General features: G+C 46.3%; 1 protein-coding gene across 1 annotated transcript in view; it reads right to left on the reverse strand.

The window, feature by feature from the left end:
• Nucleotides 1–15,546, reverse strand: part of LOC127201971 (phospholipid-transporting ATPase IB) — a 199,621-nt gene that overhangs the window by 10,683 nt on the left and 173,392 nt on the right. The gene's annotated exons all lie outside the window — the stretch shown is intronic.

A 15,546-nucleotide genomic window follows, 5' to 3' on the forward strand; every position in this document is an offset into this window, starting at 1 on the left:
GACTTTGGCACTATAGGTGTTTCTAGTTTAGCTCTGCAGCTCCGGAACAGAGGCGACAGCCCTCACTGTGGCCCTTGGTGGGGGCAGCTGGAATTCTGAGCAGCTATTTTAGAAAGCTCAAGCATAGCCTGAAGCTTGAGGGCACTTGTGCTGATCACGGCCCCTTCAGGTACCCAAAGTATAAATAACATAGAATTGACTTCATTAAAATTAAAAACCTTTAAACGGGGCACAGTGCTGCACACCTGTTTTTCCAGCTACTCAGATGCTGAGACCTGAGTATCACTTCTACGCAGGAATTTGAGGCCAGCCTGCGCAAAATAGCATAGCAATCTAAACAAAACCAAAAAGAGGTAGGGCTGGGGAGGTAGCTCAGTGGTTAAGCTCATCTGGTGCTCTTGCACAGGACCAGGGTTCAATTCATTCATTCAATTCAATTCATCCATATGGGTTTCGTATGTATTCCAGATACCAGGTCACATTATGGCTTGTTATCATCCACACTGCAGTTCCAAGGCATCTGATCTCCTCTTCTGGCCTTGGGCACCATGTGTACATGTGGCGCACATACAAGCAGGTCAGATACTCATACATGAAAATTTGAAAATCTAAAAGACGTAAAATATATCAAATGACATTACAGAGGAGCAAGAGGCAACACGTGGGAGGAAACCGTTGCTAATCGGTCATATCTGACAAGGACCTGGTGTCTACAATGCACAGGCAACCCCCTAAGAATGAACAGTAAGAAGACAAACAACCCAGAATGAAACATGAACAAGGGACGTGGCTGAGGTTTTGTACGATGGAGATGCACACTGCTCAGCATGTACAAGCAAAGGTTTCCAACGTGTTCTGGACTGGGACAATGCTAATCAGAACCACAAGACACCATTTCATGCCCACGAGGATGGCTATGAAAACAGCACACAGAACAAGCTTCTAGAAAAGGATGGGGGTCAGAGAAGGTGTGGAGAAACTGGGATGCTGTCATCTCCCTGATGGGACTGCAAGATGGTGAAGCCACTGATCCTCAGGAGGTTAGTCTGAATCAACAACATCACCTAGACATCCCACTCCTAGATACACACCCAAAAGAACAGAGAATGGACTCAGAAGATACCTACCTCCCAACATCCACACCACCAAGATTTACAGACCTCCAAGGGTGAAAAACAAATTTCCATCACCCGAAGGATGAATACTTAAACAAAATGTGCCCTATCCCTTAAAAGGAATAGCATCTGTGACATAGATAAATTCAACCATGATCCAACACTACACACAGAGACATACTTTGAAAACATAGCCAGTCCCAAAGACTTGGCACGAGAATAGGAAATGTCCAGAGCAGGCAAGACAGAAAGCTACAAGCAGAGGCTGCCAGCAGCTGGAGGGCAGGGCAGGTGGGGAGAAGGGAAGACGGTGTTTAAAGCATGCTGGGTTGCCTTTAGGGAGATGAACATGTTCTGAGACACTGGCAAGGACTCATAATATTATTAATGCAAATGCCACAGACCTGTAGACTTCTAAATCACAAATTCTAAGTTATATAAATTTTTATCACAACTGAAAACAGAAAAAGTCCTTTTCTTTTTTGTTTTGTTTTAAATAAAAGGAGGAGTAGGTCTCGACTCAACACCAATTCCTTCACATCCTCCAAACCGCTGGCATCTTTACAGCGCATTTCTCCAGAGGTGCCGGGGGTGCTGAAATAAAGTGTTGTCTTTGATTATTCCACACCCACCCCATGTGCTGGCTCAGAGGATATGCTAGCTGGGGGTCTGCTGGTATGGAAGGTGTTAGGTAAACACTAACTCAGCCTAGCTATGAGCTACGTGAAGTCTCGGTGCCGCCCCAATAATGGCGTTGAGGCTGAAGCTCTGACAAGTCCTCACCAAAGGGCCCTTCTCAGAAGCTGACATACCTTACAGGAGGTGTTATGTTTCTGTCCTGGCAAATAAGCAGTCCGAGGAAGGAGGGGCACACTGGGAAGGGTTGTACTGGAGAAAAATAAATTCTCATGTTCACATGTCTGCTTGGAAGTGTTCGACCCCTCAGCCTCCTGCCCCCCCAAAATAATACAAGACTGGAAATCACCAAAGGAGTGCAAGGCAGCCAGCCTGTTTTTATCTTCCTGCAGCAGATCCCACAGCTGGTAAGAGTCACAGGAGACGCCATCACAAAATCCCAAACACCCTAGTAGTTTTAGAGGATCATCTTTAAATTAGCTGCTGGGCATTCTAGAAACCACAGGTATACAGAGCTAGCCTAACAGGCTCAGGGCCCTGACTTCATTCCCAGCACCCCAAGCCCCAAAACCAGCAATAAAAACAAAACGGACGCGGCTGGGATAGTTCCCTTCCGCTCAGCCAGAACCAGATACCTCCCAACTCAGAAGGCACTGGAAAGTCTCTCTCTTGCCTCGTGTGATGGCTGTTCTTGGCTGTCAACTTGACTACACCTGGAATTAACAGAGAACCCTACAAATGGGGGAGGGGCACACCTGTGAGTGACTTTTGGTCAGTTTGAAGTGGGAAGATCCACGTCTGATCTGGATCTTTGAGGTAGGAAGACACACCTCTAATCCAGCTCTTCGGAAGTGGGAAGACAAATCTTTAATCCACGTCTTTAATCCAGATCTAATCTGCACCATGCCTGCTGCTGGAAGTCTATATACGGACATGGGAGAAGGAAGCTTCTGTTCCTTGCCTGCTTGCTCTTGCCTTGCTGGCAAGTCCATGCCTTCACTGGCATTGCAGCCTACTTCTTCACAATTCTTGTGTGCACTGAAGACCAGCTCAGACTTCCAACCTCATGGACTGAACAACAGCTGGATTCTTGGACCTTCCACTTATAGGCAGCCACCTCTGGATTAGCCGGACCATAGCCAAAAAGGCATTCTACTAACTCCCAGATACATAGTCTATAAATTCCATTATTCTGGAGAACCCTGACTAACACACCTCAGAAGCAACGGGAAGGCCTCACATCTAAAATTAGAGTTTGCTGTGTTTCCACAAAACCCATTCTTGTAGCAAAGAGCTGATTCACGTACTGTTCAAAAAATGCAGCTTCACTGCTTAGTGCTCTGAAAGCCTTCTAGAACCTTCTCTGGGTCGTTTCTTCCATTTCTCCCTGTTGAGTGTAAGGCAATCTCTACCAATACCAAGTTCAGGCCACACCAGGTTTGCCAAAGTGGCCCAAACCAATTCCTCTGTATTCTTCTCTTCTCATTCCAGATGTAGAGGATGTGAGCAGAAGTCTGATTTGCAGAGGACAAGCACTGTATTTTCTTTAAGATTCAGGCTGCAAGGTATTGCAGGAGACTGGTGTGGTGAGGGTGGACAAGGCTAATGGACAATCTAAATTCCATTCCCAAACCAGGAAAGCAATGTTTCCTGTCTTCCGTGGTCTCAACTCCCATCGTCCGGCAGAACCGGGGAGGCAGAGACTGGCAGTGGCATGGCACTTACTTTCTGTCAGGATGCTTCTGAGTGTTGGAGAGAATCTTACTTTCTTACAATGTAGTCTGGATGAATTCTCGCCAAATGGAGAATTTGTCTAGGAAGTGGGTAGGCAAAGGAAAAGGAGGAGTAACAGGTTCGCGGCCTCGGAACAGGTGGTAGCTGCCAGTCCACATGGCCGACAGTCAGGGCAGAGGTCAATGCTGGCAGGTCGTGGGTGGAATGCTGAGGGAGGCATCAACAAAAGAGGGCAGAGGTGCCACTGGCATTTGAAAGTGTCCTCCTGCTCTGTTGGGCCTGACAGCCAGGATGGTAACTTGAACAAGTCAGTAAGGTTAGGAGGAAAGTTCAACAAGAAACATACGTTGGCAGCAAGTGGTTACTCTATCCTTTGCCCTGCAACAGCGAGCAGCTTAGGGAGAAATGGCCAAATGGCTGCTGCTAAAGATCAGTAATACATTGTCAGAACCTTTTAGCTCAGAAGCGTAACAACGATCATGTCCAGTCACTGTGTGGAGAGGCTTCCGCTTTCAGGAGGGTAGAGGGCCTGTGTCCCATGTCGCATTCCTCCTTGCTGGGTACAGCTGATGACACTGGACACCGGGTGTAAGACAAATCTAATGAGCCCGAGACAGGGGTGCAAAGAAGAAAGGCCTTTGAGGAGCCACAGCACGGGAACCCAGGTTTCCACTGACCTCACACCCCAGACTTGGAGCTGAAGAGCTTGTGATCCCAACCGCTTACAAGAAGAGATAAAGAGCTCAGCCTCAGCTCTCTAGCTCCAGGTGCAGCACAGCACGATGCTAAGCTCCCAGCTGAAGCTGCTTTATCCCAGCCAGACGCCCTAGAGAAATGTGTGATTCTCCCCCGGCCCCTACCCACCCATGCCAGCCACCACTGAGGGGAAGCCCGGGCTTGCACCCTGAAGGAACCGGCAAGAGGCTGTCCAGCAGCACTTTCTGCAAACACAGAGATGTAGTTAGTTCTCCATTATGGCCAATGGTAGCCATGGCGGCCAATGTTCGTCCTTGAAATGTCAGTGGAGAACAGTGGGATGCCCGTAGGGAGCTGCATGTCCACCTCCAGCAAGCACAGTGTGAGGCTTTCCTCCCTCAACTCACTGGGAGTCAGCTGGGCTCAAATAAAGAACCAGGAAGCAGGCACCAGCAGAGGTCATTATTTCCATCCCCTGGCAAGGATAGGCGGCCATAAAACCAGATTTTTATCACCAAGATGACAGGGACAGTGAAGTTATCTAATGAACTTTCAAGTGCTTATAACAAAAAATGCTTCAATAGCAATTATGAGTAAACTTAATACAACGAAAAAATTTTGGCCCGAAGATAAAAAGAATTTTAGAACTAAGAAACGTAATAACTGAGATAAAAAACGTTAGTGGATGGGCTAAGAGAAAAATAGTAGGGCAGTAGAAACAGTCAACGGGCGGCAGGAAGATGGAATAGTAAAAATCACTCTGTTTGAGTAATAGAGATAAAAGAGACCAAAAGAACTACAAGGGGCGGGGGTGGCAAAGGACGTAACATTCCTCTCTCCTCAGAGTCACAGACAGGATGGAGCATCTGGGGTTGAGGCCACTGGGAGAAATAATGGCTAAAATGAATCCCAAGTTTGTTGAGAAACCTAAACTTACAAAGCAAATTCTAAGAGAGGGGAAAACTGAGGAGATGCATGCCAGGACTTAATTCAACTTATCAAGGCTAAGATAAAGGCAGGATCTCAAAAGCAGCCAGAGAGACAGCATCTTATCTGAGGGACTGCTAATTGGAATGTTAATGTGTTTCTCATGAAAAACTAGAGAGGCCAAAGGAAGAGGAACACTTCTCCTCCCTGCCGGAGAGCAACCAGCCAATCAACCAACCAAACAAAGAACTGTCTGCCCGAGAGACCTTCTCTTAGAAACAAGGAGAAAGAACAGAAAATGGGACTTTGTAACTAAAGACATTTCTACACACAAGAAGGAGATACTGAAAGAAAGGGTTGGGACAAAAGATGGAAGGAAGAAGAACACACAAAGAAGGAGGTTTTCTTTTCTTCTCCAATTCTCCAAGTTACACTGGACAAGCTTAGAAATTATGCACAACGTGATGAATGGTGAGGAAACATTATAAAGGAAGATAAAGAAGGGATATAAAAGGAAGCAATGTTTCTGTGCATCACTAAAATTGACAAAATGACCAAAGTGTAAGCAGTTATTTATCTATAATGAAGTACCTGAAGCAGAGTTAAAAAGCGATTCTAAGATACAACTCACAGTCATAACAGATGCATTGCAGTTCAATTCTAAAAACACATTTTATAGTGGAGATACAAAGTGGTTCAATATATAGAAATCAAAGTATCCATGTTAGCAGGATAATAGAGTAGGGGAAACCACACTATTTGTTTTTATAGGCAAAGCATCTTATAAAATTCAATGTCCATTTATGGTTTTAAGACAAACAAAAATAGCAGATTAGATGGGAACTTTTTTTTAACTTGACAGAAAAACACCTACAAAAAAAGTCCCCACAGGTAATATCATACCCAGTGGAAAAAGGCTGTTCCCCATTGGGAACATAGCAAAGGTGTTTGCTTTCACTATTCTTATTTAACATGGTGCTAGAATTTCTGGACTGTGCAATAAGACAAGAAAAGCAAATTAGAAACATGGAGTTTAGGATATAGATAACAGCATTGTCCTGCATTTGTTGATAAAGGATTGTCTAGAAAATTTTAGGAAATACATATCTGAATTCAAACAGAATACTTGTAGTAGTAATAAGTGACTTCAGCAAAGTCACATGATACAGATAAGCAAAAATACAAAACTTGGCACGCAGTGAAGAATACATGAACTCTGGAGTTAAAAAGACACAACTTACAACCGCTCAAAGAAATATCTGAAATGTTTCTATGCAAAGCTAACAAATAATTTATGATTGCTGTGAGCTGAAACTATGACACTCAACAAAAGCGTAAGTAACTTTGGAGAGATTTGTCATTTGCAAGGATCACAGCTGACTGCCATGAAGCCGTCAACTCCCCTCAGTGTGATATGGTGAAGATTTAATGTCCTTTCTATCAAAGTGCCAACAACCTTTTTGTAGGCCAGGTAAAGTTATCCTTTCTTGGTTTGGGTTTGGGGAGCTGGCTCGGTGGCTAATGTGCTTTCTGGATGAGCAGCACGTGGAGGGCTGGAGTTCGCAGCAATATAAAGTACGGGTGTGCGGTGACCCACTGCAATTCCAGCTCTCAGAAGGTGGTGTCAGAGGATCCCTGGCTCAAGCTGGAGCAGCCAGCTCTGAGTTTTAGCTCAGAGACTCTGTCTCAATGGATAAGGTGTGGAATCATTGGGGAAGGAAGGCTTATAGCATCAGCTCTGGGCCACACATGTGTACGTGCTCACACACATGTAAGCATGCATGCCCATACTGTTATGACATATATAAAAAATACATTCAAGAAAGATGATGCTAAATATGGGAAGGCACAACCAACTGTTAAAAATCCTCCTGGAAAACAATACTACCGTGTATGATGTTCCTGTAGTTATCCGGATGTGGTGGCATTGGCATGGGTTTTAGGAGCACATGGACATAGACTAGAGTAAAATAACCTAGAAGCAAGAACCAACCCCCTGCCCCCCCGCCAAGCCCTTCCCATGTAATTGTCTTCCCTTCCTTTGTACCATGGTAGGGATCCAGTCCAAACCCTCGCATACAATGGGGGAGCTCTCTGCATCTCTGCCCTCCACTTCACTTTTGACAACGCAGGGAAGAAATCCGGCGAAGAGAAAGCCCTCTCAACAAGTGGATCTGGTGAAACCATGTTCACGCAGTCAACGAAGAAAAACAACACCACGAGGAATCTTAAGTCATGACCCTGATACAAGGTTAACTTAACATGCATCACAGACCTCACAGCAATGTATATAAAGTATGTAAAGCAAAACATAAAACTTTGATAAAAAAAAAAAAAACAGATTGGGGGCAATATAGGGTGCAAAAGGTTCTACAGCCTGTCACCATAACGTGAATGAAATTCATGACTTTCGTCTGAGAATATTCTGCTATGAGGTTCTGAGGGCAGGCCTCCGAGCAGAGACAGCATTAGTGGACCACATAACTGACGCAGAGACCGTATCTAGACTATATTAAGAAGTTTCAGGACTCAATAACATCAGAGAATTCAGCTGAAAAAAAAATGAACAAAAGGCATGAAAGACCTTTCAACAGGGGTACGACCTGGTTGGCACACAACCAGACATCCAGCATCACTGGGCTGCTAGGGAAATGTGAATCAAACTCACAAGGAATCAGTGAAAGCCCATCACAATAGCCAAATAATAACAAAATGGCACCAGAGGTTGCTTTCAAGGACTGGAAGGGTCATTGCTGCACCACTACCAGAAGTGTAAGATGGTATGTCCTTACTGTAAAACAATTTATAACAAAACATGACACAATCTTGTGGAAGAATGCCTTAAGATGATGGCGTTTATGTTTGCATTACACCTCAAAAAACTTAATCAGATGGCTGTGCCTAATGTGCTGCCCAAATTGTCAGCCCACAGAGTCATGAGCTAAACAAACGGCTGCCTTTCTTTTTCTTTTCTTTCTTTCTTTCTTCCTTCCTTTCTTCCTTTCTTCCTTCCTTCTTTCTTTTTCTTTTCTTTCTTTCTTTCTTTCTTCCTTCCTTTCTTCCTTCCTTCCTTCCTTCTTTCTTTTTGAGACAGGGTTTCTCTGTGTCACCCTGGCTGTCCTGGACTTGCTTTTGTAGACCAGGCTGGCCTCGAACCCACAAAGATCTACCTGCCTCTGCCTCCTGAGTGCTGGGATTAAAGGCGTGCTCCACCACACTCAAAGGGCTGCTTTTCTAAATAGACAGCCCTATGTGGTGCTGCACCCCAGAACACCAGCCCTTAGAGGAGAGGCAGAACTGTCCTGTAAGTTCAGGCTCCATCTGGTCAACCTAGTATGTTCCAGGTGAGCCAGGGTTACAGAACCCTGCATCAATAAACAAAATATTAAAAATTAAATATATGTTGCTGGGGCTCGGAGTTTAAAAGCACTGTTACTTTCGCAGTGAGCCCAGGTTCAGTTACCAGCATCTCTATTATAGCTCACAACAGTCCCAGTTCCAAAGGATCTGACACCCTCTTCTGTCCTCTGCTGGTACCAGACACATAGGTACACATAATTTAGTCAGACAAAACACTAATAGATATAAAATAAACAAATCTTTAAAAATACTCCTGGATATTTCCCCCATAGGAAAGGAGATACCGCTCTCAAAAGTTTTGTGAGGAAATGTGTATATGTGTTTGATTCCTTCTCAGACCCAAACTGAAGTCTGACATGTTCTTTCATGAGTGGGTAGTTAAACCAGGAGAGATTATCAATATCATGGGATATTACTCATCAATAAAGAGAAAAAATAGTGGTGTAATCAACAAACTGGAAGAATCTTTTAAAAATTGTGTGTTGGGGGTGTGGGTGTGGGTGTGGGTGTGGGTGCCACTACACGAAAGGAATATATTATATGACTCTATTTATATACTTAACCACTCTAGAAGTGACAACACTGTCAAACTAGAGAACAGCTCAATGGCCGCCTGGTGTCAGGGAGGCAGCAGCTGGTGGATGCAAAGGAGGCCGCACGAGGGACCGTTCTGGTGGTGACCGTGTCCATGGCGATTTCCTGGTCTGATGTTGTACTATGGCTTTGGATGATGTCACTGCTGGGGCAAAATGGGAAGGGGACCTGTGATCCTGCATTATTCCTTGATTGCATGGGAATCTACAATAATCTCCAAAGGAAAGTAAAAATCCATGTCCAGTTTTTAATGAAGCTCCTGTTTCATTCATGTCTCTCTGTCCTCGTGTCTTTCACAGCATTGCAAAGAAATGCTATCTTGCCAACGTTCACTGAGGGCGGACCCCTCTCCTCTCTTGCGAGCCCTTTCTTGTGGGTTCACCAGAGGGAGAGCTTCGGCCTCACTAGCAAAGCAGGCAAAGGAGAACTTGAGTGACAGTTCCAGCACATGTGGAAACCATTATCTCATTCCATGACACTAAATGAGGTAGCAAGGCTTCTCTGAATCAGGCTGAGCCCCTTGGTAGAGTGGGTGAGCCTACAGGAGGTCAGGCTGGAGTCACAGGACGGCTAGGAACAGATAAATTAGGAGGCCCCAGGGGACGAGGCCATACCAGGCTGTATGGTGGGTTAAGGAGGCCGAGGTGGAAGGGGGCCAGGAACAGTCTAGGTTGTATGCATTTGACAACGGGGCAAAGGACAAAACAAAGCCCCCTGGTGCAGCAGGAAGCTAGGCATGAAGACTCAGCTGCAGAAGCTGAGGGTTTGATTGCAACTGTGGAGCAGCAAATGGGACCACGCACACTGCTTATTTCAAAGCCCCCTCCTCCCCGCTCAGTTTCCTCTCAATCTATTTCCCCTTCCCTCACTCTGCCACAGCCACACAACTGTCACTCCCACCTCCAGGCCTCTACAGTTGCTCCCGGTTCATCCCACTGAGGAGACCTCCTAGTCTCTTGACACGCCCCCCCCCCACCCAACACTTCTCCCTGTCAGCACCCACACTTGGCTTTGTTTTCTGGGTCACACTTTTCACCATGCAGTTTGCATGGCTTCTTGGGTTCTCTGTTGGGAACTGAGTTCTACAGGGCAAGACGTTTGCCTTTTGCTTTTAACTCCGGCACCAGAAGGCTCGCCTTCTGCTGCAGTGAGCATGCTCAGAGTGGTCTGTTGGGCTGACAGGGTGGCTGCGTGGTAGAAGCATCAGCACATCCCAATCCTCCATCTCCAGTGCAGCTAAATAACAAAAGAGAAGTTTGGTTGAAGGGTTGAGGAAATGAATGGATGAAGGAATAAATGCAGGGTGGACCAAAACACAAATGCAACGATGACAGAAAACACAAGGCTCCCAGGCCCTATGTCTGTGTTGGGAAATCTCTTTCAATCATAGTTATCTAAAGGACACAGAAGGAGCAGGCCCACTGATGTCCCAAGATGTAGTGGGAGGGCGCCCCTTTGTATAAGATGGCATTTCTAGGGTCATGGGATGACCAGGGGCACTTCTGGTCACTGTCACTTCTCAGACCTACATGAACCACTGGGATCCAATTTCCTGCTGAGTAGGAATTTCACCTGGGTCCTGCGTTCAGCATTCTCTACCTTCTGTCAGGGATGAAGGAAGAAAGGAGCTGGAAGGGGTGGGATGGAGGAGCACGTGTAAAGGCAAAGGTAAGGTGTGTGACTGTCACAGGAACAGGGCAGGGGAGAGGAAGAGCGTTGGATGCTAGAAAGAATTGGGGGTGGCGTGGGGCTCAATGGAGACACCTGCGCAGAACAGTGCATCCCTAACACTCACAGCCAAGGATACAGATCAGCTCCTGAGCCAGAGCCCGATGGTCTGGGGTGAGAATCCTCCAGAGTCAAGGGGGCAGCTTCGTCGTGCCCATACAGAATTCACAGCCAAGGATACAGATCAGGCCCTGTGCCAAAGCCCGATGGTCTGGGGTGAGAATCCTCCAGAATCAAGGGGGCAGCTTCATCATGCCCCACACAGAATTTAGGTGCAGGTAACCAGGTGTACCACGGATATTGAAAGATAAAGACGTGTTTCTGTCTCACACCTCTGCCCCTTTCTGTCTCCTGTCTTTTAGCTGCATCTTCAGCCCTATTTTTAAAAATGGCTTTCATACACTCACTTGTGCACAAAAGTGAGCTTCATTATGCATGCCTATCATGTACTTTGATGATGCTCACTCCCCGTGACTCTCTTCTCCTCCTCCTCCCCTCTCGCTGGCCTCCTTTTCTCCACTAAGAATCCTCCTTCCGGTTCCTGTCTTACTGCTTTGAAGCCTAACTCGACATTTAGGAGAAACTGTGCTCTTTATTTCTCTTCTGGCCTGCCTTGCTCAATAGATCAGTTTTCACCAGTCTCCCGCACATGACACATCCCTGCTCTCTAGGCTGCCTGTATGGCATAGTTTCTTTTTTTCAAATATTTACGTATTTATTATGTACACAGCAGTCTGCCTGCAGGCCGGAAGACAGCACCAGATTTCATTATAGATGGTTGTGAGCAACCATGTGGTTGCTGGGAATTGAACTCAGGACCATTTGGAAAAGCAGTCAGTGCTCTTAACCTCTGAGCCATCTCTCCAGCCCCCATATTTTCTTCATCATTCATCTGATGAATTTAATCAGCGTAGTTTGTAATCGATTAAATTCTTACAAGAACTTGCCCTTACACGACAGATTAGTTGCCTGTTGGGGTTCCAGGGTCAAATCAGGTTTGAAACTGTTGTCTTGTTTTGACTGTTACACTATTTTTAAAATTGCAAACTCCCTAGGTCCTTAAACCTGAAAATTAATTACAGTAAAAACAACTGTGTCCGCCACTCTGAAAGTTTCCCTAGCACCCCGTCAGTGTTCAGCTGTGCAGTAAACATCCGACTTTATCAATTCAAATTAGCAGTAAGACAAACAGAATAATTCAAAGCTGGCTGCGAGGACCCCCTGCCTCAACCGCTGAAGTAATTAAAGAAAGATGAACCTTGCCACTAATTAACCTCCTAAACACTAATTAAAGATAATGAGGGTTCAAGGTGCCTGGCACAGCCTGACCTGCTGGCAGAGTCCGCACAGACTTAAGAGGAAAAGGACAAAGTCGCTGCTGCAGATGCCCGCTCTGAGTGTCTCCTTGGGAAAATGGCTGCCCTGCGAGGCAATCAGTCCTTTTCTGTGCAAGAACTCCGATGAGACTTTCTGCCAGTCTCGGGCTGGAATACTAGTTCCTGCACTTTGGCTCACAGGTGAGCATTCGGTTCAGCTCAGCACACAGAGGGAATCAGAGGATTGTAGAAATTGTGTTTTAAATTCCATTCATGCCTTGGGCTGCCTCAGAGAGAGCAATCATGTGTAGATAAGGTGTCATGAGGGGTGTGAACCCCAGGTCAGCTGCACTTTTTGCCCCCTAGAGCCAATACATGGAGGCACAGGCTTGGTGTCTCAGGTGAGGAAGCTGGGATACCTCCTTGACAGATGAAGGAAGAGCCAAGAATGAACCAAAAAGTACATTGTTTGCCCCTGAACCTCTTGCATCCCAGAGACTGTGCCCTATGCAGGAAGATAGAATTTCTATACAGGGGGTCTATACAGAGCAGGCTGGTCTGGTCAGGTAAGCCGCATGGGGCTGCCACCATCTTCATTGTGCAAAGCCACCACCACTAGCACTAGGGAGGTGCTGTCACTATGGAATCAATCTACACAGGGACCTCAGGACTAGGCCAAGGCCACCACAGGTCACAACAGGCTAAGGCCAACATTGCCATCCATCTGTGCTCAGGCACGGCTGGACACTGCTTCTTGTCCTTCGGTCATCAGCCTGTGCTGGTCTAGCAATTGGCTGAGCTGTTTTATGGTAGAAGGTCAAAGGGTGGGGCTAAAAATCTGAAAATCTCCCTTTTAAACCATCTGCTCCATCGCAAATGACGTGCGGATTTTAGATTAAGACCAATGGGCAGAACCTTCCCCAAGGATCCTTGTCAGCAGGACACTACCACAGCTGCCTTCTCTTTTCAGCTTTGAGTTAAGGTTTATGTAACTGGTAAGCAGGGTGCGGCTCAGTGGGAGTGCAGCTGCCTAGCATTCAGGGAAACCCTGCTAGATCCCAAGCACCACTCAAGAATACGAATAAAAGAATAAGGAGAACGAGAGGTTGAGATGTAGCTCTGTAGTGTGGTTGTCCAGCATGTGTGAATCCAAACCCCTGGGTTCGGTCCTTAGTAACTGAGTTTGGTGGCTCAGGCCTGTAAGACCAGCATTTAGAAGGCAGCACTTCTGAGTCCGAGGCCATCTTCAGCTACATAGCAACTTTGTGGGCAGACTGGGATACATGGTGCACTGACTCAAAAAAAAGAAAAAAGAAAAAAAGAAACCCTAACAACACCACCCCCCCCAATGCAAAACTGGTCCCCACCACCACTCAGGTCAACCTCCTTGCAATGATGCCAGTGCCAAGGAACAGGCTTTGTACAGCTTTGTGGGTAAAGTGGGAGGGTGCAGAGAGACTGGTGTCTTCTCATGCTATCTGGTGGGCGATTCTTCAAGCTCCTCCAGGAGTTATTGCCAATAACTAATTCTGGACCACTGGCTTGGGACAGACTCTAAGGAACCAGGAGGGCATGGTGCAAGGTGAAGGCTTGGGACAGCATCCAAGGGGATGGGGACTTGACTCTTTTGTCCTCTGATTTTGAGAGATATTTAGTGATGACCATTTCTACAGGGCACTTTCTGGATGTTGGTTAATCTTCATTGTCAGTGTGGCTGGATTTAGACCCACCGAGGACACACACGTGTGTCTGTGTGGGCATTTCCAGAGAGCTGTGATGGAGGAGGGAAGACATGCCTGCCCGCATGTAAGCAGCACCGCTCCATGGGGTGGGGCCCTAGGCTGAATAAGAAAGGAGGAAGTCCCCTGGGCAGCAGCATCCATTTCTCTCTGCTTCCTGACTGTGAATGCATGGCGCCATCCCTTGCTCCTGCTGCCATGCATGCCCTGCTACGATGGGCTGTGCCCTTAAGGCACGATCAAAAATAAACCCCTCTTAGTTGCTTTGGTCAAGTTTTTTTGTTTTTGTTTTTGAATAGCATTGATCATTAAGGTAGCCAGTCAGGAGACAACACCCTATAGTCACATATCTGGTTGGGTTTTGCCCAAGAGTTAGACAGTAAATTACAGTTTTCTTTTCTTCCCCAAAGGGTATGAGGTCACTTCAAGAAGACCCTTCTCATAGTCCACATTGTTCTGGAGATGGGGTAACTCTCAGATGAAATGTGTGTGTGTCCTGATACGTTCTGCTTGGGAGAAGAATCCTGGTGACATGTGACTTTGGCTCTGCACCGCCATGTTGCAGAGGCCTTGTTGAAGGCCAGATTTAATATTCTCCACTCAACATTTCTGCCTATAGAGTAAACCTCCAACTTTATCCTGTGGGATGACCCAGCTTTTCTTACTTTGTTATCTCTTATTATCTTTCTGGACCCACAGTGTAGAGTCCAGAAATCTCATCATACCTACCTGGGTACACCTACCAAGTCATTCTCTGTAGTTGCAATCTCTCTCCTACCTCATGACCTGGTAAGAAATTGTGACCCACTCTGGGCTGTCCTGGAACTCTTTCCATCATTATGTGTCTTAGTCAGGTTTACTATGGCTGTGATGAAACACTATGATCAAAGCAACCTGGGGAGGAAAGAGTGTATTTGCCTTACACTTCTACATCACTGTCCATCATCAAAGGAAGCCAGGGCAGGGATCTAAACAAGGCAGGAACTATAAGGCAGGAGCTTATGCAGAGGCCATGGAGGGGTGCTGCTTACTGGCTTGCTCCTCATGGCTTGCTCAGCCTGCTTTCTTATAGACCCCAGGGCCACTAGCCCAGGGATGGCACCACCCACAATGAGCTAGGCTCTCCCCCCACCAAATACTAATTAAGAAAATGCCCTGCAGGCTCACCTACAGCCTGATCTTATGAAGATGTTTTCTCGATCGAGGATCTCTCCTCTCGATGACTCTAGCTTGTGTCAAGTTGACATAACCATTACCTTCCATCTTTACGTCCCAGTTTGACCTCTGACAAACTGTCAGGGTTTGACTCAAGGGCTTGTATCAGCACCCCACAGAGGAGAACAGAGTCTGGCGTGTCGCTCAGTCAATGAGACCTTGATGGCATCTAAAAGGCCCTCGCTTCCATTCCCAGCACCACAATGAAACAAACCGCAAACCAAACCAAACAGAAATGCAACATCACTGGCATGTTAAGTGAGCCACATGAATGAAAAATTCACACTCGTTCTTTGATCTTTGAGGAAACCTGAGCGGATGTTGGCCTCTGAAGAGCAGCATGTGATCCCCCACAGGGACTTCTCAGAAATTGTGATGCTACAAACCCAGCAAGTATTTGGGGCAAAACTTTTGAAAGGACTAGTATATGAATGGGTGATGGTTTATAAAAGAAAATGTACTTAAAGGGAAGACAATGGCCTAGCT

This window comes from Acomys russatus, chromosome 18 (genome assembly GCF_903995435.1).
Source record: "Acomys russatus chromosome 18, mAcoRus1.1, whole genome shotgun sequence".
Classification (NCBI taxonomy): domain Eukaryota; kingdom Metazoa; phylum Chordata; class Mammalia; order Rodentia; family Muridae; genus Acomys; species Acomys russatus.